At 30.1% G+C, this 23,730-nt stretch overlaps 1 protein-coding gene and 2 long non-coding RNA genes across 4 annotated transcripts in view; all 3 read left to right on the top strand.

Moving 5' to 3' along the window:
• Positions 1-23,730, top strand: part of LOC143254190 (uncharacterized) — a gene marked incomplete in the record, with an annotated part of 711,062 nt that overhangs the window by 341,736 nt on the left and 345,596 nt on the right.
• The window catches only part of LOC143254204 (uncharacterized), a 301,500-nt gene that overhangs the window by 247,612 nt on the left and 30,158 nt on the right, over positions 1-23,730 (top strand). The gene's annotated exons all lie outside the window — the stretch shown is intronic.
• Positions 7,521-21,841, top strand: LOC143251513 (uncharacterized). Of its 2 annotated transcripts, none has more exons than XR_013028613.1 (2): positions 7,521-7,737; positions 21,610-21,841. It is a non-coding gene; the product is annotated as an uncharacterized LOC143251513 (long non-coding RNA). The 2 variants fall into 2 exon arrangements; XR_013028612.1 differs by lacking the exon at positions 7,521-7,737 and adding an exon at positions 20,821-20,905.

The following is a 23,730-nucleotide window of genomic DNA, read 5'->3' as shown; positions in this document are numbered from 1 at the left end:
GCTATCTTTAATATCCTTTAATTCTAATAACAAATCTTCAAATGTTAACAAGATATCGTCTAAATAAGTTGTCATAGTTCTTAGTTGCTCCTTTTATCATCCTACTGGACATCAGATTGTTATTACCAGATTTGTCATAAGAAATGACGTAATATTTTCCGAACCACCGTCATCGAAATCATCACGACAACTTACGTCAAAAAATTTCTCGAACAATATTACTTCTTCTTGTAATCAAACTATCAATCGAACATACTATAAAAATTCGAAAATTATTCACATATCTCATGATAATATAAGATTTTCTTTTCAATAAAAATCATACGCGTCTTATTTCTCATTGGTAAAATACGTTCTTTGCCGCCATGTGTCCACTCATCAAAAGGATAATGAAGGATAGTAAAGCGACAGATATTTCTACAACTAAAACATATAAAGTGAAATGTCCGATAACCTCTCAGACACTCATATATATATATACAAAATATTCAATATTCTTTATCCACGTCCTTCATTGTTAACTCAAGTCTAATTACAGCTACGACTACTGCTTAATATATCGTTAAAAGCTTCTAGCACACCAAGTGTATCATCAATAGAGCTAACATTAACTCTGTTAATGTCATTTGTGGGTCTATGAACAACTACTTGGAAACAAAATTTCACTCGTTTTTAATAGTGGTATGGGTTACTTCTGGTTGAGTTGGTACACGACCACGTGATCTAAGGTTATAATCATGGGTAACAGTATCATCTTACGTCGTCACAGATGTTCTTCATACACAGACCCTGTTACTTGTCCTCGATAGTAATGTGGTATTAGCGTCTTCTAACTCTTAATTTTCAGTCTAGGCTTTACTTATCTCTTCATTGTTATAAGATAAATCTAATTTATTCGAATAATAAGATTGGACTTTAATATTTTCTTTTTTGTCAGTTGTCTGGTTTTCATCAATCATATACTCCCAAAGTTAGGGTTTCCTTTCTTCAGTTTCATTAATCCATTAACATGTACCAACTGTTTTCTTTTTTTACACATTCTTGTATTCTCAAAATAGATTGAACTTGTTTTTCTAAGTGCTCTGAAAGTGTCTTTCCACAGTTTTACATATTTCTTGGTATTTTCTGTCTTAACGATAAGGGTATATAACAATAATTTATATCTTAATTTTATTTCATTAGTTTCGCCTTTTTATTTGTTTGTTTCTCTCTATCTTGAACATGTTGTATTAAATGTTTATTAATTATCTCAAAGGCTAACTGCAGTCTCTGTAAAAGCTCAGTCTTGTAATCATAACCTTCTGCATGATAAAATATTTTTATGGTCATTATCTCTTGCTTTGGCAGCAGGACATCTCCACCATGTAATAGAAAAAACGGACTTTCCAGAGTAGACTCATTTTCAGCACTTCTGTAATAAATGAACCAGCTCTTCCCAAGTTTTATTATTTTTCTCACAGTATTGAGAGATTATATCTAGCAAAGTTCTGTTCAATATTTCTAGTAATACCGTAGCAGCTGGATGGAAAGCAATTGTTTCACTTTTCTGGACACTTAACAATTGATCAATGTAATTTTCTAACGTAGAAACGAAGTTACCATCTCTACCCATCAGAAATTATTGGGTTACACCGTGTCTCGCTATTATGTTATTTGCAAATGCTTCAGCAATCGTTTCCGTTTTTTGATCAGGCAGCAAGTTATTTATTAACTCATCTTTATTTTGTTCACTAATCTCATAATCTAAATTACAAATTATTGGGTTACACACTCACGTTAAATCAACAGATGAATTTTAATATTTAATTGGAATTATACAGGATTGGTGACAGTCGAAGCTTTTTTTTTGATAATACAGTTATTTTATAAGATACCATGGTATCTTGCCATTATTTTTATTTTAAGAAATTAAAGAAGTGGCGGTAAGACTAATTATATTCACTGTTGGTGCTTTACCATCATCTTCAGTCAGAAATCTTTATTAGATGGGATTTTATCATAATCTTGAATCAAAATTTCATTTGTCGACAGGCACATACACCAAAAGTTTTTTTATACTGTTTGAGTCACACCAGATACCCAATATTTCAGACAATATTTGATAGGACATATTTATTTATCAAATGAAATCATGGTTTCAAAACAATTAAAAAAATAAAACTTAAGTTTATAGATTTCTCCATTTTTGTCAATTCCAGTCCAAACATACTATATTTCTATTGACATATTCTCGTCGTTTCCTTTTCAATAATGAACTGAAACAGTGTTGTAGAACAGTGTCTTTGTCTTTACTTTACGTTAACACTTCCATATTTCCTGCATGGCTACAGATTACCTGCGATAAATGAAAACAGTGTACCATATTATTGTACAATTTAATGAGATTCATCAAAACTGTTAAAGGTCAAACAGTATTTCTATATTCACTAGCTTTTGATCTAATGACACAGAAAGGATCAAAATTTAATAAGAAATCTATCGATTCATTCGATATAACATAACCTATATTTCAGGCATTATAATTAATAAATATAGTGTAACTATACTTAAAAGAAGAATAGAACATTCCATACGAAGCACGTACCAATTACCAACTGTGAAACAATTGTTAATAAATAAGTGTCTGACAATAAAAATTTGCGTTCGGAAAGTTTATTTATATTCAGTTGTGTTTGTGTGTTTTTGTCATTCGAAAGCTACATCGGTGTGCTGAGGTCTCCGTATATTCAGTTATCTGTACTATGAAAATAGAGCACTAAGTCATTAAGAAATAGTTATTAGACGCACCGTATAACGTGTAATTTAAGTAAAATGTTAAATTTTTACCTAAATAGCCTTAAATAAACTTATTTATAAAAGTTCACATAACATAACGTAACTGTTCCTAATATAAACTCGTTTGGATTGTGACAAACAAATAAATAATAATAATGTATAACATTAAAAGAAACAAATTTAAGTTTTTAATAATTCAGATTGAAACGAAGGGAAACAAATAACTCTGTGTTTTACTTTTGGAAAAAAGTAATATAAACCCCATAAGGCTTATTCAACATGATACCGTACTTTAAAAGTACATCAGTGTCAGAAAAAAAACTGAAAACATTTCTATAAAGTTTGTCACGTTGATTTGTGATTTAAATTCGCTTGTCAATACATCTGGAGAAGAAGCCAATTATAAAGTATGACATTTGTATAATTTGAAATCATGAAATAGTAATCTGGGTTATAACAGTTTCGTATCTCAGAGCTGTGACCTTCACTGTGATTGCGTATTTACAATACGCTATAAAAGTTCGTAAATTTGAAAAACGCTATTAACATAACGAACTTACGTAGAGCCGATATCAAGGTCTTTTTGCTTATTGCATTGGAATGAAGATGAAGTCAGTGGTAAGTGTTTTACAGCTTATTCTGGAAGTTACTTATCGGTTAAACTCTAACACAACTCCGCGGAGACAAATAGTTGTATTTGTTGCATGGTATTATTCCAGTATAAGAAGTGGCAAAATAATATGACATAAATAGACCAAAATTAATTTCTGTTCATTAGAGACCTGATCTCATTACATTGTTAGTGAAATATAAATTGACAACATAATTGTTAGAAAGGTATTCTATTTCAGTATAACAGAATTCCCAGTAAAATAATACTGTGACAAACGCTCTCATAATATAAATTATTATAAAACAATAAAGAAAATTATGTTGAATTTACGATCAAGCTCCTCGCGCGGAATCTGTCACAACACCAGTAAAATAATCTTTATGTTGACTACATTCATTAAATTAAAAAGTCATTTCTATTACAGTTATTAATACAAATTTCGCTAAACGATTTGGACTAAACATGAATAATGCCATTTATTTTATACATAGTCTGTTCTATGTTTGAACATTTCACAATAAAATATTAAAACTTTATGGGGAAAAGTTATAGGATAAGCTAATTTACATCGTACTAGTTTGTGTAACTGTTTCTCTTTGTGAAATAACTATGGTTCTACAGAATTTCCTCACAGAAGAAGCAAGTAGTTTGTTTTTTTAATGGTCATAGTTTCATAAAAAATTATTTATTTTTTTTACTGAATTTCATTCTACTTTTGGTGATTACGGTCTACACTGTAGGAAGTTACGCTGAAAACGGAAGTGACAAAATAACCCGAAACATCCACAATGGTTACGGTTGTTACGGAGATATACGGGGAAATAGTAGAGCTCTTGGCAGACGTGGGAATAAAAGTGGTTTTGATAAGAAAAAAGATTTCAGAATATATAATGGTAATGGAAGATACGAGAAGAATATCTTTAGAAGAGACCCAGACGTAGGCTTGGTTTTTGACAGTGACCCTAACTAAAGAGATAGGTTAAGAAGAGGAACACGAACAACAAGACAAGCAACTTCCACAGGAAGAAGAGTACTCGAAAGGGGAAGAAGATTGAATAGTTAGCTAAGAATGAATGACTGTCTACATTTGGACGCATAAAATCGTATTGGTGGAGGGTAATTGGTAACAAGTCACTTAATTTCATTGTTCATGTTAGTATAAATAAGTAAGAATATCAACATTTAAATACAGAAATGTTTCAAAGTTTAACTTTTCAAATAATAAAGTTAATCAATTTATCCACTAGGCCATACCTCTCGACTCATATATCTGAATATTGCTTATTGAAATCCTTATCGTATTAAACATACTTGTTCTCTCATGGGCAAAAGAGTAGTTTCAATATTCGTGACTTAGTTTATGTCTTTTTTATCAATGTGAACATTATCTTACATGATATAAGAATGTTTAGTCTGGTCTTTTAATAACTTTCACACCACATCGTCACTGCTTTGTTAACGTTTGTAAGAAGCTGCATTGTTAACTTTACTGTTTTTAAAATTGTTGAATATTTAAAGAGTTTTCAATTTCTCAGTATTAATATAAGTAATATGTTTTCTAAGTAATATGTAATGTCTGAGAGCTTAAATTTTATACACATTAGAAAAACGTATTGGTATGAAATAAGAAATATTAGAGCACCAGTACACGTTGTTTATTTAATGTAAAGCTACACAGTGATGAATGTGAACTTTGTTTATCGCATAGAACCTACATCAGATATTAGCGATTTAAGTCACTAAAGTTATTGATAACTATGTTGAGATTTATAAAGGAGACATTTTTGTACTTTTAATGAAAATTAATTTTTTTAAAGTAGAAAGGTTTTATATATATATGTGTACAGGGTTTGTTGAAACCAATTCCAAAATTAATTGTTTGATTTTGGAATTTCGCACAAAGCTATCTTAATGTAAACAAATTTCTAACTTACCAGGCCATCGTGAAATAACATCGTCGTCTACACAAAATCAGTGTTAAATTTACAAACATATGTTTGAATAATTAAATAACGAAAACAAACATGTACCATAAGATCGTAACACCAGAGATCAATTGACATTTTGTTTAAGAACGCCCTCTTTTAAAAGAAAAATACAATATGTTTTTTTCGCTAAAACTAAATTATGAAAAAGATTTATAAAATAGCAAATGCTTAAATAGCAGGGATGCTATATTTAAAATAAATCCTATCAAAATTAAAATTAACTAAAAGTCAGTGACAAAAGTTCAAAATCCTATTGCATTTTGAAGAATTTAAAATAATAGAAAACTCAATAAAGAGGCATGCTTAAATTGGTTATGCTTGTTGTTTGTTTTTTGAATTTCGGGAAAAGCTACTCGAGGGCTATCTGTGCTAGCCGTCCCTAATTTAGGAGTGCAAGACTAGAGTGAAGGCAGCTAGTCATCACCACCCACCGCCAACTCTTGGGCTACTCTTTTACAAACGAATATTGGGATTGATCGTCACATTATAACGCCCTCACGGCTGAAAGGGTAAGCATGTTTGGCGCAACGGGGATGCGAACCCGCGACCCTCAGATTACGAAGCGCACGCTTCAACGCGATAGGCCATGCCAAACCCCTACAAAATTAATAAAATACATGAATGAAATACTTTATAGTTTTATTAAAAGATGAAATACCACAATCCCTTATTAATAATTAAAATTAATTAAATAATAACTTACTTACACCATCATGACACTTTATATGATTTAATTCAATTTATATGAAACTTGATAAGTTTTTATAATTTTACACTTTCTTAGGATCCGGATTCTCGTCGGTAAAAATTATCTCCTGATGTCTCACCTTCATTCAATTAAGAACCAGAAAATTATGTAGTACGAGAACAAATTCTAATTGAAATTACTGTAAACTGAATTGGGAATTAAAAAAAAAAACAATTTGAATTGTAACAAGTTTGATTTTTTAGAATAGAAAATGAAATGTAAATTATATTTAAAAGAAATCTTTCATGAATTTGTTTGTCCATGTGTTTCTCCTGTACCAGTAACACGGTTCGATACAAAATGATATGCTTACTAGGGTAGTTTCTTTAGAATACATTTCCAGTCCTGACTCAGGAAAACTTGAGCGTTAATGTTATATTATAAAAATATTGAGATAAAAAAAAGTGAATTGAATCACTAGTCCCATGAGCTGTAGCATTGTATAAACTATACAGATATGTTTCTGTAAATAATATAAACTATACAAGGGTGTTTCTGTAAATTATTTAAACTATACAAGGGTCTTTCTTTAATAAGTGCAAACTATACAAGGGTGTTTCAGTAAATAGTATAAACTATAGAAGGGTGTTTCTGTAATTAACATAAACGATCCAAGTATCTTTCTTTAAATAGTGCAAACTATACAAATGTGTTTCTGCAAATAATATATACTATACAAATATGATTTTGTAAATAGTATAAACTATACAAGTATGTATGATCAGGATCAATTAAAGCAAGGGAGAATCTTCAATAGTTGCGGCACTTGAAATTATTTTAGGAAGGGATAAAGTTAATTAATATATGAGACATTTCCTCTCATTTTTATTTACTATAGTTTTGTGTGCTAGTGATACCATGTGTGGAACATACTGACTGCCGATACCATTTGATTACCCATCACGACCTCTGCTAACCTACCCTCAATTTGAAATTCTTCCAGTCATGACAAGAGTAAATTAACCTATAAGACTTGGGCGTGATCAAATAGAACATTTGAGGTGTTTGACTTCTTGAATTGGAAACTATAATTGAAACTCAAATTAATCAAGAGATGACGGAGTTGCGAGAAAACGTTTCGTATTTGAAAAGTTGGAGCAGTTTTAAGAGCCGCTAAACCACAGCTGGAAAATATATGTTTGTTGCATTGATTGAGTACAAACAGTTTATATGTTTCATTGACGTATAGCTAAATGTGTTCTGATAAATATTGTGAACAATACAATGCACAACCTAACATAAGAGATTCTCTACACACCCCTAGAAAATTATAACAACTAACAATAAGTACGTTAATATCTGTATATTACTAAATTGAAAGTTTACGGTCATGTTTTCAGGATTCTAGTATTAAACTCTGTGATTTGATTCTCCACTTTGGTCAAGTTTGAGATAGTCCAGGATGTAGCTTTGTATCAAAACAACAAAAACATCAATGAAACTGAATTTTGTAATTATATTTCACGTTCCATATTCTAGCATCTTATACATAATACAGTGAAGTTTCAACAAGGTATATTTGTAAGCTGAATTTGTCTTCGTATCCATGACGTAACATTTTGTAAGTTGCATCAAACAAGTATGGTTTATTATTGTTACATCTCTTGATGTTGGTAAGTAGTTATATTAATATCAACAATGAATGAATTGATCAATTTATGATCTGATCATTTTTAAATTCTCAAAAATTATCTGACCATCATTTTTATTTAAGAAAGTCTAGTTTCTCTCTTAAGAAGTTCAGTTTTTACAAACTTGCTTCGTTTCGTTATACTGATTGATATATTTTCACAAAAAAACCTTCAATAACGAAATTAATTGAATTCGTTTATGAAAGAAAAACCACGTGTAGTTTTATGATATTTAGATTCATGTGATGATTCCACTGTGTAATGGATTTCAGCTTCAAAACTGAACAAATTTTGGATAGATGTAAAGACAGTGTCTAGTTTATGATGAACAGTTTTTACAAAAACGTAATATGTTTGAAATCATTTATAAAAATTTATGGTATTATATGCTGAGAACATTTGTCACAGTGCTGTTTTACTGGGAATTATGTTACACTAAATTTGTATATTTTTCTGAACACTTTGTTTTCAATTTTAATTTTACTAAATATCTCCCATAATGATACTTGGTATCTTATTATCAGAAATTAATTTTAGTCTAATTATCTGGCATTACTCTAAATGGAGGACTGCCACTTCTCTTACTGAAATGATACCATGCAACAAATATTTGTTTTAAGTGAGTTGTATTGCTGTTAAACCGATAATTAACTTGTAGAATAAACTGTAGAACCCTTACCACTGTCCCTATGTTCATTGGACTGCGATTTGGTACAATACGTTGATATCAGCTGTTAGTTAGTTGGTTATGTTAAAAGTAATTTTCTACTATTTGTATTTACATAATGTGGTGATATGACACAATCACACTTAAGGCCATAGCTGTGAGTTACGAAACTGCTATGATGAAACTTTCTACTCATTGTTTTTAATCAAACAAACGTCGTACTCTATAGTTAACTTTTTCTTCAGATGTATTGGCAAACGAATATAAATCAACGTCATAAATTTTATAGCAATGTTTTTAATTTCTTTCTGATACTGGTGTATTTTCAAAGTCCGACATCATGCCAAATAATCATAATGGTGTTTATATCGTCAATTCATACTAAAATAAATTACAGAGTTTTTCTTTCTCTTCATCAATATCTGAATTATTTGTTTTCTATTATATCATTTTATTATTATTTATTGATCTGTCATACTGCAACGTTTCTTTTGAGTTTTAGTTAGGTACAGTTACGTTATGTTATGCGAAAGTTTCCTTCTTAGTTTAGGTTAAGCTACTTTAAGTGAAAAGTTTACAAATGAATATAAATAAATTTTCCAAACGCTTAATTGACAGGAACTTATTTTATAATATATTTTATTTAGTTGGTATAGCATGTATAATTAACAACTAATGTTCTAATTAAATACGATTTTTATGCACCTTAAAGTTTCAATTAAGAACAGTTTTAAGATTATATAAACAGATCTGAAATCATTACAAATGTTTAATATACTTTACTCTCTTGTTTTCAATTCATTCATACGTGCTTCGTAAAGTATGCTCTGTTGTTCTTTTAAGGATAGTTTCACTAATTTTACTGATTATAATGTCTTTAATATATTTAATTTATAATATATATAATGTATGTTGTATCAAATGGCTTACGTAAATAGTATTCCACAAACTATGTTTATTGTATATAAACCGGTCTGAAAAGAAACACGTAGTCAGCAATAGATATCACATATGTATTGTGTAGTGTTAATACTATTATTATAAATTATTCTGGTTATTCAAAATTTCTAAAAAACTAAATAAAAAATATGAACGTAAACAATGTAACAAGTTTAACACAAACGTCTCATGTGAAGTATAAATGTGTTATAATGATAATTAAATTTTAATTTTATTCACTTTTTATAAGTATTATCAGCCTTATATTTTGGTTTGAAATAACAAAGATCTTGTGTGATATTTTCAATATTACGGCTTGTAATAAGTATAAATCTTATTCTCAATTAGTTATATTAATTACTTTATTAATTATCAAATTCTGATCCCCATTGGTAAAAAAATATCATATGTTGGAAATGGAATTTCCAAAAACGGAGAAATCTGTAAACTTAAGTCATGTGTTTTAAAATTTTCGTAAACCATAATATCATTTCGAAAAGGAAAGTTGTCCTCCAAGAATATAACGCCATCTATTGAAAGTCACGCACTATAAAAGAAGAAAAAGAAATTTTTTTCGCAATGTACCTCTCCAGCAATGAGATTTTAATTTAAGATGATGATAAAATCCCATCTGATAATGATATCTGACTGTGGATGGCAGTAAAGCATTAATAGAGACTTTTCATTCATCTTACGGCCAACGATTTCATTTGTTAAAATGAAAATAAGTGGGTAGATGTCTTATTGTATAATAAAAAAAAAATTTTATGAAATCGTGCTTTGACTGCAGCCAACCCTACTTTATAATCCATAAACTAACTTTGAGGTTTTGATAAGTAATTATTAAAATTGATCTGTTGATATCATGTGAGAGTGTGGCCCAATAATATCACTGCACATGGAGTTTTGAATAATGTTCCAAAGAGTTTTTGCAATATTACATAAGCCTCACATGTATGACATTTAAATGAGATATAAGTTATCCTGGTTTTCAAAACAGATTTTCCATCATCAGTGATAACGAGAAAATTCACATGTAGAGAAAAATATATTTCTTAAAACGGCTGGTTTGGGTTGAAACAAATTTTTATGTAGAGGAGCGAACAACATTTCGACCTTCTTCGGTCATCGTCAGATTCACAAAGAAAGAAAGAGGTAATTGAAAGATAGCTGACCACATGTTTAAGGGGGGGGTTGTTTTACTGAGTGCAGAAATGTAGAAAGCGTGCTTAGATGTTTGAATACATATTTTTTGACAAATACCACACAAATATTATTTATAAAATACAATATGACAACTCCACGACTTCTATATTGGAGAAACAAGTAGAAAAATGAAAACCAGATTCAAAAAACACAAAAAGTCACCTGATCACGTTTTCGAACACTGAAAATCAAATAAACACAACATTACCGTAGAAAACACCTAAATACTAAATAATAAACAAACATAAACAAACGCAAAATCAAAGAATTCTTACTTATGCAAATCTCAAACCCAAAATAAACCAATACCAAGGAACACCTTTATACCTATATTCTTTGTGAACCTGACGATGACCGAAGAAGGTCGAAACGTTGTTTGCTCCCCTACATAAAAATTTTTCTCAACCCACCCCACCCGTTTTTAAGTAAAGATTTTCCATGATTCAGATACTTAGACTTCGAAATTAATTTTTATTTTTTCTATAACGTGGAAATTGTTTAAAAACAGGATGAAAACAAACTCTTACTTAGGTCCAATTATTATTTCGTGTATCACGATGAACACTTTTTATTATTATGTTTTTTCAAGAGCAATGTAAAGAAACTGAAGAAAATTGATGAAAAACGAATATGAATCATCATTCATCTTGATATCTTTATGTGAAATACTCGACTTTTATTCCTAAAACTACGTGTTGTGGTATATCTTTTACTTATCAACCTAGTGTTGGGCTTAAATTGTGTGATCATTGTTTATTTATCCATTCTTTAATACGTACGTTGCTGTCCCATTCACAGATAAAGCATGAGAGCTGGTTAGGTTGAGCTACGTTTCATGCTTTGTTGTTTGACTATTTCAAAATATATGAAATTCTGCATATTTCGATTGTCAACCTAACAGCATAAAAATTTTTTTTTTTAAATATCCATAAAGTAGCCAATGATGATCTTTGTAATTGACCTTATTAAGAAGACGTTGGAGATTTTCATATGAACAAATGAGCAGTAGGAACAGATACATATATGTTACTATTGTGTAGAACACCTTTCAGACTTCTTTTGGAGGAATCAGTGAACAATCACCATTCACTCTGCTCATTTATTGCAGCTCCTGGTGTTGGAATTATTTGTGCAATATTAGTGCAATAAACCAGAGAACCACCATCCAAAAAAGTATAAAATCTTTTTTATTATATCTGTACCAGTAAAGTGATGTTCCTAGAGAAAGTAAGCTCTTAGTCTGAAACTTATAACCAATAATCCCTGGAGAATCTTTTAAAAGGTTCAAATCTATCACCAAATCAATAATTTCATCTTGTGTGAGAAGATATGGTTTACCAGATGTTTCAGGTTAAAAACACTTTATTATCATTTTTAATGACATCAAATTCAGAATCAGATACTTCTGTATCAACAGCGTCTGTCGAAGTAGATACAGCTACATTAGGTTTTAGTAACAGGTCTTATAACAAAATGAAGTTTAAATAAGAAATTTACTTTTTATTCCGAGTATTGCAACCTTGCATGTTTTTTGAGAAATCTTGTGATGTTTTGTTATTTTTTCCTTACAACAAATTTACTACAAATGTTATATAATATATTTGGGCCATTTACACGACCTGTCGCTTTCATAACGACAAACAAATAATACTGAAAAGAAAAAAAGTATAAAAGTGCACGCACAATCAGATACTATCCAGAAAGGACCCAACATAGCCAGGTGGGTTAAGGTGCTCGACTCGTAACCTAAGGGTCGCGAGTTCGAATCCCTATCGCACCAAACATGCTCGCCATTTTAGGCGTGGGGGCGTTATAATGTGACTGTCAATCTCACTATTCGTTGGTAAAAGAGTAGCCCAAGAGTTCGCGGTGGGTAGTGTTGACTAGCAGCCTTTTCTCTAGTCTTACACTGCTAAATTAGGGACGGTTGGCGCAGATATCTCTCGAATAGCTTTGCACGAAATTTAAAAACAAACAAACTCTTCAGAAATGACACATCAGGCGCCTGTTAACTGTTTATATACTAGCGGTGTGTTTCTCATTGGTACTATAATAATCCATGAGACTCTCGTTTTGTAATTGGTCAAGAGATATCTACAAACTCTGGATGTCAACATTTTATGAATAGCAAAATGCGACTTGAATTCAATCAAAATGTGTCACTTTGGTGAAAGTACATATGACACTTTTCTAGAAATTTGCACTTGATGGAGAAAAATGGTTATAATTTCTGGATTCAGTAAACAGGAATTACTGTATTACATAGAAACATTTTAATACAATAAAACCATTGCAGGTTTCTGTTGTTCAGTAATACTTAAGTAATGAAACTTATTATACTGCTATAATAATAAGTTATGGGAAAAAATGCAGCGTGAAAATATTTTGTTTCCTTGTAATTGAGCACAATACATGTTTACCCAACAAGTCAGTTCATTACATCATGTTGTATATCAACTTATTATTAGTCAGTAATAAACTGAAACTATAAACTAGTTTAGTTGAATTTGTAGTTGTCACACAACTTTAATATGTCGCTTTTACTTGTATATTTATAACGATTCCTCAATATTATAAATATGGTTCTGATATGGTGGTAAAAACTTATACATTTTATTTCAGAAAGTTTGTTCTAAATGATTATTTAATCCACATATTTCCTAAATATGAATTACATTATAAAAACAACTCAATATCAAAAGTTGTTTATTCTTTTACTCTTATTTCGTAAATAAAAACCTTTTCATGAACATTTTATCATCTCTCGTGTATGCTTGTGTTGACCAAACGTGTTAAGGCGTGCGACGCATAATCTGACGGTCGCGGGTTCGCATCCCCGTCGCACCAAACATGCTCTCAGTTTCAGCCGTGGGGGCGTTATAATGTAACGGTCAATCCCACTATTCATTGTAAAAGAGTAGCCCAAGAGTTGGCGTTGGGTGGTGATGACTAAAAGCCTTCTCTTTACCACATTCTACTATTTCATGGAAAAACATACCCTGTCATCATTCGAAAGTTTTCCTTTAATGTAATAGGAATTTCTGTGTATTTTAATGTTATGGTCAAATATGCTTCAATATAAAACCAAAGAAATTGACAATTTGAAAAAGAAACGCTCTAGAAGAAATATTACTACATGGACAAATGTTTGACATTGAGATTTATAATGACAATGGTAAAAATTTGAGGGTCAATAAAGACGTAACATTTCTCGAAGAATATTTCTAAAAGTTTTTTTCATAAATTATGTAAACTAAAGAAAACAACAAATATTTATATATTATACTGCCATCTGTTGAAACAAAAATATTTTGTCTTAACAACAGTCCAAATACTATGCATATAAATCTCTTTACTATTTGTTGGTTTCACAGATTTTAAGTCCAAAGGTAATTTCCTTTCAATTTCATCTAACACTTTTTCTAATTTACTTGTACATATAAAGTACGAACTCAACATTCTGTCTACAGTTACAAACAATTCTTGTACTAAATTTAGTTCCACTATTTCCAACTGTAAATGATAATTGTTGTTAGTTATTCTTATAGTTCTTTGTCAATCCTTCCCGTAATATCCTTACTAAATATAAGATAGCTGCACCCTGATTTGTCATATGAAATGACGTCATATTTTCTAAACCGTTGTCATCGAAACTAACACGACTACTTACGTCAAAAGATTTCTCGAACGATATTAGTTCTTTTCGTAAAAACTATTAATCGAACATACTGTAAAAATAATAAATCTCCGAAAATTATCCATTTCTCTCCTGATAATATAAAATTTCCTTCTTTAATAAAATCCATACCCGTCTTATTTCTTTCTGTTATAATACTCATGTTCTGTATCGCCATGTTTCCTTTCATCCTATGGATAATTATCGTGATAAACCATCAGATATGTGTACTACTGAAACATATAAAAACAAGTGTCTAATGATAACACACACATAAATATATAACACATACAAGAATGTTTATACAAGTCCTATATTGTCAACTTACTTCTAATTACCCGTACACATATGTAATTTTTCGGTCTCGGTACAGCTACTTGTGGATGGAATTTCACTCGTCTTTTTGTAGGATTAACGATTATTGTGGTTGAATTGGAACAGGACCTCGTGTTATAAGGTTATAATCAAGTGTAACAGTGTCAGCTTACGTCGTTCTTCACGTTCCTCGGGAAAAAGAGACGTTGACGTCACTAGACACGCTATACGTAGGGTCATCTATGCCAACACTACGATCACCTAATATATGGTATTAAAGTCTTCATCATGATAAGATAAATCTTGTTTTTTGTAATCATCAGCTTCGACTTCAATACTTTTTTTTTAGTTTTCTGGTTTTCATCAGTCATATATTCGTACTGATGTTGTTTCCTTTCCTTCAATTTGTTTAATGTATTAACATCTACGAACTGTTTTCTTTTCTATGAAATTATTGAATTTCAATATACATTAGATTTGTTTGTTTAAGGACTTTTAAAGGGCCTTTCCATGGTTTTCCTAGTTTATTTGTATCTCATTTCTTAACAATAGGCGTATATAATAATAGTTTATCTCGTAATTTCACAACATTAATTTTCGCCTTTTTATATGCTTGTTTCTCACTATGTTCATCAGCTTTTGTTAAATGTGTGTCAGTCAATCCTAATGTAAACTACATTATTTATTATAGCTTAGTGTTGTAATCATAATCTACTGCATGATTAAATATTTTAAAAGACATTATCTCTTGCATAGATAGCAGTACATCTTTGCTATTTGTTACAAAGAAAGGACTTTGCAGAGTATACGCATTTTCAGCACTTAAGTAATAAATGAACCAGCTCATCCCAAGTTTTCTGATATTTCTCGTAGTATTGAGAGATCATATCCACCAAAGTTCCACTGAATCATTTTACTAATACGATAGCAGCTGGATGAAAAGCAGTTGTTTCAGTTTTTTGGGCAATTAACAACTGACAAATGTCTTTTATTAACTTGGAAACGAAGTTAATATCCCTATCCGTTACTAAGTACTGGGGTACACCGTGTCTTGCTACTATGTTATTTACAAATGTTAAGCAATCATTGCCGTTCTTTGATTAGGTAAGCCTACTGGCTCTGGACATCTACTTCACTTGTGTGTGACTACTAACACATATTTATTTCCTGTGTATGAAGTAGGTAATGGACCTAAAATGTTCATTGCCTCAATCTGAAATGGTACTGATAAACTTGGAACTTGTTGTAATGCAACGTTTGTAAAGTGTGGTCGTGTCTTTGGTTTTTGATATTCCATGCCTGAATCACAATAATCTTTAATATCCTTGCGCATATTTAGTTTAAAAAACCGTTTATTTATTCTGATATATGTTTATGCAAAAAGCTAAATGTGCTACAAAAGTTGTATAATGATATGTTTTCATAATCTTCGTCTTTAGATTTTGTGGTACGACTATCTGTAAAAACTTATCATTATCAGTTCTTTACATAAGATATATGAGTCTTATCCGTACTCTGTATCTTTTCCCTGTAAGTTGTTTATTTAATCATCTTTATTTCGTTCACTAATCACGTTATATAAATCCCAAATTACTTATAACTTATTATCACTTTTGATTTTGTTTTCTCCAATTTTGTTAATAGAGTTTTCTGTTGTGTTTCTTCAGCAATCAAGACGTGTTTTCATTCGTCTTCATTTCACAATTAGTTCTCTCCTGGTCTTCTATTTAAACTCGTACAAGAAATTTCTACAAGGAGTGGAACGTTGTAATCACTCGCGCACTTCACTGTTTTACACGCACTTCAATTTCTCATTTAACGCTTCTCCGCTCACGTTTTAATCCACTTGAATAACATTATCGTAATGTGGGTTTTCTTTTATCTGTCATTGATTGTTTTTCGGGTAATATTTCAAAACTTTTTTTGTTATCGTCTCTGGCTAATTAATCTTGTCCTTCTACACCTGTTCTCAAACTTTTCATTCTTAGATTCTCAAACATATATATATATATTAATTACTTCTATTAAAATGTTATCTGTATGTTTAACTTACGATTAGCTAACCTAACCAATTAATTACGAATTTAATAATAACGTGTAGCTATTAAAAATCACTCTACATCAAAATCAGATGGGCTTTCGTCACATAATTCAACCACTTCAGTGCCCTGTGAGGAAGACAACCTTCTGTTGTTGCCCGGGCCTGATTTGGTGTTATTCTTGAATTTAAACAGTTCATCTAACTTACAACATATCATTAAAACCAGTCTTTCACGTTTTGTATATATCACACCTCTTACTAGTATTACTATGAAAAACATAATGTTTTCATTACTGAATCAGTCAATTTCCACTTTTCTCAGTTACTTCCTTCCGCTGTAGCTCTCACGACGTCTACATGTTGATGAAATTCCTTGATACTTTACCCAGATATCGAAGAGATGAAGTTTCAAATTTCATCTTGCATGTTTGACAGCTCAATGAAGTTTGACTCTACAATTATATTCTGAATTATCTGTAATTTGTTTGTAGACAATAGTTCTTGCCAGACGGGTACTCTTATATTTATCGCACTTCCTGTATATTTAGTTTCACTTTTAAAACTATAGGATAATATAATTCATTGGCTGTGAGCAGAACAAGTTCTAGCCAATCCAAGATATCAACTATTCATCAATTTAATTACCTCAGTTCGATAATCAAACAGATTTATATTTAATTTAATATCAATAAGAAGAGTTCATATTTTACATATAAAATAACGAAGTTCCTGGTGTCTTAATTTTGTGAAAATAAAATAATTATATTTTTACACAATTTTGGGTAACATACTCTAATGAGACCTTTAATACATTTCAGCGTATCTTCATCTATCATTTCCACAGTTAGAACCAGCGAACAGTTTCAAAACATTTCCACCTGGCTATTAAAACACGTTTTTGTGGGTTCCGATAGGAAATCAAAATGCTGTCTTTAATATCTCTAATTCTAATAAAAATCTTCTATCTTAACAAGATATCGTCTAAGGCCTCATAGTTCTTAGTTAATCCTTCCTATAAGATCCTTACTAAGCATTAGATAGCTATTACTTGATATGACATATGAAATGACGTCATATTTTCTAAATCGCTCTCATCGAAATTAACACGACTACTTACCATAAAATATTTCCCAATGATATTAATTCTTCTCGTGATCAAACTATTAGTCGAACATACTGTAAAATCATACATCTTCGAAAAATATCCACTTATCTTCTAATAATAAAAATTTCCTTCTTCAATAAAAATCATACCCATCATACTCTCGAACTGTGCCGCTATGTTTCCAATCATCTATAGAAAAATGATCGAAGTACAACTACAGAAATGTTTACTACTAAAACATATAAAGACAAGTGTCTTATAACCACACACATATGTATGTATAACATATACAACAATGTATAGACACATCTTATATTGTCAACTTATTTCTAATTTCAACTTCCATATGGCTTAACATATTGTTAAAAGGTTCTAGCACACCACGTGTTTCTTCACTAGAGCTAACATTAATTCTATATCATTAAATTTGCCTTTTTATTTGCTTATTACTCTCCATGATTAGAAGGTTGTGTTAAATCTTTATTAGGTAACTGAAAGGCTAACTGCATTCTCTGATATAGCTCAGTGTTGTAATCGTGATCTACTGCATGATAAAATACTTTTCGAGTTATTATTTCTTGTATAGGGATCAGTGCATCTCTATCATGTAATGTAAAGAACGAACTTTCCAGAGTAGACTCATTTTCATCACTTTTGTAATAAATGAACCAGCTCTTCCCCAGTTTTCTGATCTTTCTCACAGTATTGAGAGATTATATCTAGCAAAGTTCTGTTGAATATTTCTAGTAATACCGTTGCAGCTGGATGGAAAGCAGTTGTTTCGGTTTTCTGGACACTTAACAATTGATTAATGTAATTTTCTAACGTAGAAACGAAGTTACCATCTCTATCCGTCAGTAAGTACTGGGTTACACCGTATCTAGCAATTATGTTATTTACAAATGCTTCAGCAATCGTTTCCGCTTTTTGATCAGGCAGCAAGTTATTTATTAACTCATCATTATTTTGTTCACTAATCTCAAATATAAATCACAAACTGTTGTTTTACACACTCACGTGACACTAACAGATGAATTTTAATATTTAATTAGCCGGTCCTTAAAATGAGTTTATTTGATATGAAGTAAGATTGGTCACAGTCGAAGCCTTTTTTAATGATACAGTTTATTATAAGATACCATGACATCTGCCCATCTATTTTTATTTTGAGAAATGAAAGCAGTAGCGGTAAGACTAATTAAATTAACTGTTGGTGCTTTACCATCATCTACAGTCAGAAATCTTTATTAGATGTGATTTTATCATAATCTTAAAATAAAATCTCACACACATACGCAAAAAAGATTTTCTTAAACTCTTTGAGTCACACTAGATGGCACTATATTCCAGACAATGTTTGACAGGAAACATTCATTTATCAAATGAAATCATGGTTTCAGAACATTAAAAAAAACACAAAAACTTAAATTTATAGATTTCTCACCTTTAGCAATTCCCAACATAAAATATTACTATTAACATATATTCATCGTTTCCTTTTCAATAATGAGCTGAAACAGTGTTGTAGAACGAGCTGTACGGCTTTACTGTACGTTAACACTGTAATAAATCCTGCATTGTTACAGTTTTACTGTGATATAGTAAAACAGTATGACATGTTATTGTCCAGTTTAAAAAAGATTCATCAAAACTGTTAAAAGTCAAAGTGTATATATTAATAAACTCGCTTCTGAGCTAATGAACCAATAAGAATAATAATTTGATAAAAAATTTAGGGATTAAAATAGCTAATTGAGAATAAGATTTCTACTTATAATAAGCCGTAATATAGACAATATGTTATAAGATTTATGTTATTTCTAAAGAAGATATCCAGCTAATAATGTACAAAGACCCTCATTAAAAATGTTTATAAAATGAAAAACTGATAAAGATTATAACACACATTTATACTTGATGCTAGACATATGTTTTAAACTTATTACATTTTAACCTTTTCATTTTTTATACATTTCCTTAGGGATTTTCAACAAATAAAACAAAATTCTATAGTAGTGTAATAATACACTCTATATGTATGTAATATCTTTTGCTGACAACGTGTTTCCTTTAAAACCTGATTTTTTACGACAAACATAAATTGCAGAATACTCTTTACAAAATTCTTTCGATACAAAATAACTTGTAAACATTATAAATTAAATATATTACAGACATTATAATCAATAAAGAAAGTGTAACTAACCTTATAAGAAAAATAGAACATACCATACGAAGCATGTTCCAGTGATTTGGAAACAAGTTAGAAAATTAAATATTTGCATTAATTTCAGATCTGTTTACAGATTCTTAAACAGTTGTTGATTGAAGAAATAATGTGGATAGAGAAACATATCCAATGAGAACATGAGTTGTTAATCATACTTGCTATACCAACTGTGAAACAATTGTTATTAAATAAGAATCTGACAATAAAAATTAGCGTTCGGAAAGCTTATTTATATACTGTTGTGTTTGTGTGTTTTTATTATAGTAAAGCCACATCGGTCTCTCTGCTGAGTCTTTCGAATATTCAGTTGTCTGTTCTGTAAAACATAGAATAATAAGTCAGAAAGAAATAATTATTTGACGCAACGTAGAACTTATAATTTAAATAAAATGCTTAATTTTCACCTAAATAGCTCTAAATAAACTCAGTTATAAAGTTTCACATAATATAACGTAACTGTGCCTGACCTAAACTCGTTTGGAGTGTGACAAAGAAATAAATAATAATAATGTATAAAATAATAAACAAAATAAAGTTTTCACATACAATAATTCAAATTTTGAAAAAGGGAAATAACTTTGTATTTTAATTTTGGACAAACAAGCGATATAAACACCAAAGGTTTATTCAGCATGATATCGGACTTTGAATGTACATCAGTATCAAAAAGAAAATTAAAACATTTGTATAAAGTTTATAACGTTGATTTGTGATTTAAATTATTTTATCAATACATCTGAAGAGGATAGCCAATCATAAAGTACGACTTTTGTTTAATTTAAAATCAGTAAGTAGTAATCTGGGTTATAACAGTTTCGTTACTCAGTGCTATGGCCTTCACTGTGATTGCGTCATTACAACACATTAAATAAATTCGTAAATTTGAAGAACACTGTTAACATAACCAACTAACTTACAGCTGATATCAACGTCTTTTAGCTTATTGCAGTCTAATGGAGATGAAGCCAGTGGTAAGTGTTTTACAGTTTATTTTGTATGTTAATTATCGGTTAAACTTTATCACAGCTCACCGGAGACATATAGTTGTATTAGGTGTTTGGTATTATCCCAGTAAGAGAAGTGGCAGAATAATGTGAGATAAATAGAGCAAAATTAATTTCTGTTCGTAAGAGACCTGATATCATTACATTGTCAGTGAAATATATATTGATAACGTAATTTTTAGAAAGCTATTTAAATTTATTTTAAAAGAATTCCAAACAAAATAGCACTTTGGCAAATGTTCTCATCATATAAAACAACCAACTGGAAGAATTATGTTGAATTTCTCACCAATCTTTTCGGGTGGTATCTGTCACAACACCAATAAAATAACGTTTATATTTGCCAATGTAATCAATCATTATTAATATCTTTTACTATTATTAATGTAAGTTAAGCTAAACGATTTAGACTAAAGATCAATAATGCCATTTATTTGATACTTAATATGTTCTATCTAAGACTATTTTACAACATCTCAAAGCTTTAAGTGGAAATTTAATACAATAAGCTAATTTACCTCGTACTATTTGTATGTGTTTCTGTATCTGTTTCTATCTGTGAAGTAACTTTGGATCTACACAATCTCTTCCCAGTCAAAGCAAGTAGCTTGTTTTGTTTAATGGTCATAGTTTCATAAAAATTTGAATTTTAATATTTATTTTTATTTCAGATTTTCATTGTGCTTTTGATTACTCCAGTTTACACTGTAACAAGTTACGCTATAAACGGAAATAACGAATTAACCCGAAACATCCATAAAGGTTATGGTGGTCCTGAAGATATAGTGGGAGATAGGAGCGCTTATTACAGACACAGTGTATCTGGAGATTGCTGGTTGAAATCCCTTTCCTATAAAACATGCTTGCCCTACCATTGGTGAAAGTGCAGCTCAACAGTTTCAAAATTCGATAAGTCGTTGGGAGAAGATAGAGGACAACTTTGTGCAGCGTAAATAATCTTCAGTTTTATTAAAAGGTATAAATGGAACATTTAAACTCCTTCTTTGGAATTAGCTGTAAAAAATAGCAAGTGATTCATAAATGGAAAAGCGTGTGTGATATATTTTTCGTTACAAAAGATCCCACTGGTATATATATATATATACGTCTGTTGTGGAACATTTAATAAGAATTAAACTTATATAAATAGAAAAATTATCTATTTAAATATACATATATATGTACAGTGCATATTGAAACCATGTACAGTTGTCTTAAAATATAAATTTACTCAGGTTACAAAGAGAAACTATATTTATTTTAGTAAAAGTTTTAATACCCATACTAAACGTCTTGAGATACATTGTTTTTCAATTGGGTTTCACTTCACCATGAATAAATTCCCCAATCCTTTAAAAATGATAAAAGATAGTTAAATAACTTTCTTATAACAACATTGATTTTTTTTCTTTTAATTCAACTTATAGTAAACTTTATATATGTGTTTTTTTTACAGCTTCTTATGATCTTCATTATTGCCGATAGAAATGATGTTTTGAAATCTCACCTTCATTGAATTAACAACACGTAGGTTATATAGTGCAAGAAAAATATGTACTTGAAATTACTGTAAACTGAATTTTGATATAAATTAACTTTGTATTGAAACTTAGTTTGATTTTTTTTCAAAATAGAAAACAGAGAACAATAAACCGTCGTTCCTACAGTTACAGCTAACGAATGAATTAAAGTTAAGGTTAAGGACATAATGTACTATAATTTGATCATTCCATGTGTTGATTTTGAAGGTATCACAATACACATTCACAGTGTATCCTTTATTGATGCTGTGTTTACATCAGCCCATGTATATAATACATGTAAATCTCTGATTTATATGTAGGAATTATAAATTACATCTGATACTTTTTCTCATTTAGTTGGACATATAAAGTATGAACTCAACTTTCTGTCTGCAGCTACATACAGTACTTGTACAAACTTAGATAATTCAGCCCCAATATTTCCAAGTCTAAATGATAATTGTTTTTAGTTATTCTGAATTAAAAACTTGAAAACTAAAATTTTAGTTCCTGCTTTTTGAATTTCAGACAGTTTAATTTTGGTATGTGTCAAAGTGGTTGTAATGTAAACTAGTTCTTGGGACTAGTTTTTAATTTCCTGGTAATGTAATTCATGTGTCTTGTTTAATGATCGCATTATAGTTGCCTTTTCACCAATTAAATTAACCATTTCTTTTGATACTTGTTTTTCTTGTCATATTTTCTGGTTTAATTCAAGTGAATCGTCTGTGGTTGATTTTCCGAACAAAAATTTCAAAACATTTCCATCTACGTCTATTAAACCACGTTTTTTGGGAAGTCCGATCAGAAATCGGAAAGATATCTTTAATATCCTTTAAATCTAATAACAAATCTTCTATCTTAAGAAGATATCGTTTATCTTAGGTATTATAGTTCTTAATTACTATTTCCTGTAAGATCGTTACTAAACATAAGATAGCTGTTCCCTGATTTCTCACTTGAAATTACGTCATGTTTCCCGAACCATTGTCATCGAAACTAACGTGACGACTTACGTAAAAAGATTTCTTGCACGATATTAGTTCTTCTCGTATTCAAACTATTAATCAAACGGACATTATAAGTAAGATATAAATAGATAAAGTAATTCTTAAAAAGGTACTTCTATAGTATAAAATAATTCCCAGTAAAACAGTACTTTAACAAATGTTCTCTTCATATGAAACAACAAACAGGAGGAATTATGTCGAATTTCCCACCCTGCTCTTCGTATGGTATCTGTCACAAAACTAGCAAAATAACGATTTT

The sequence above is a fragment of the Tachypleus tridentatus genome, chromosome 6 (assembly GCF_004210375.1).
Source record: "Tachypleus tridentatus isolate NWPU-2018 chromosome 6, ASM421037v1, whole genome shotgun sequence".
In the NCBI taxonomy this organism is placed as follows: Eukaryota; Metazoa; Arthropoda; class Merostomata; order Xiphosura; family Limulidae; genus Tachypleus; species Tachypleus tridentatus.
Note: the sequence above shows the minus strand (reverse complement) of the source record. Positions and strands in the feature narration are given on the sequence as shown.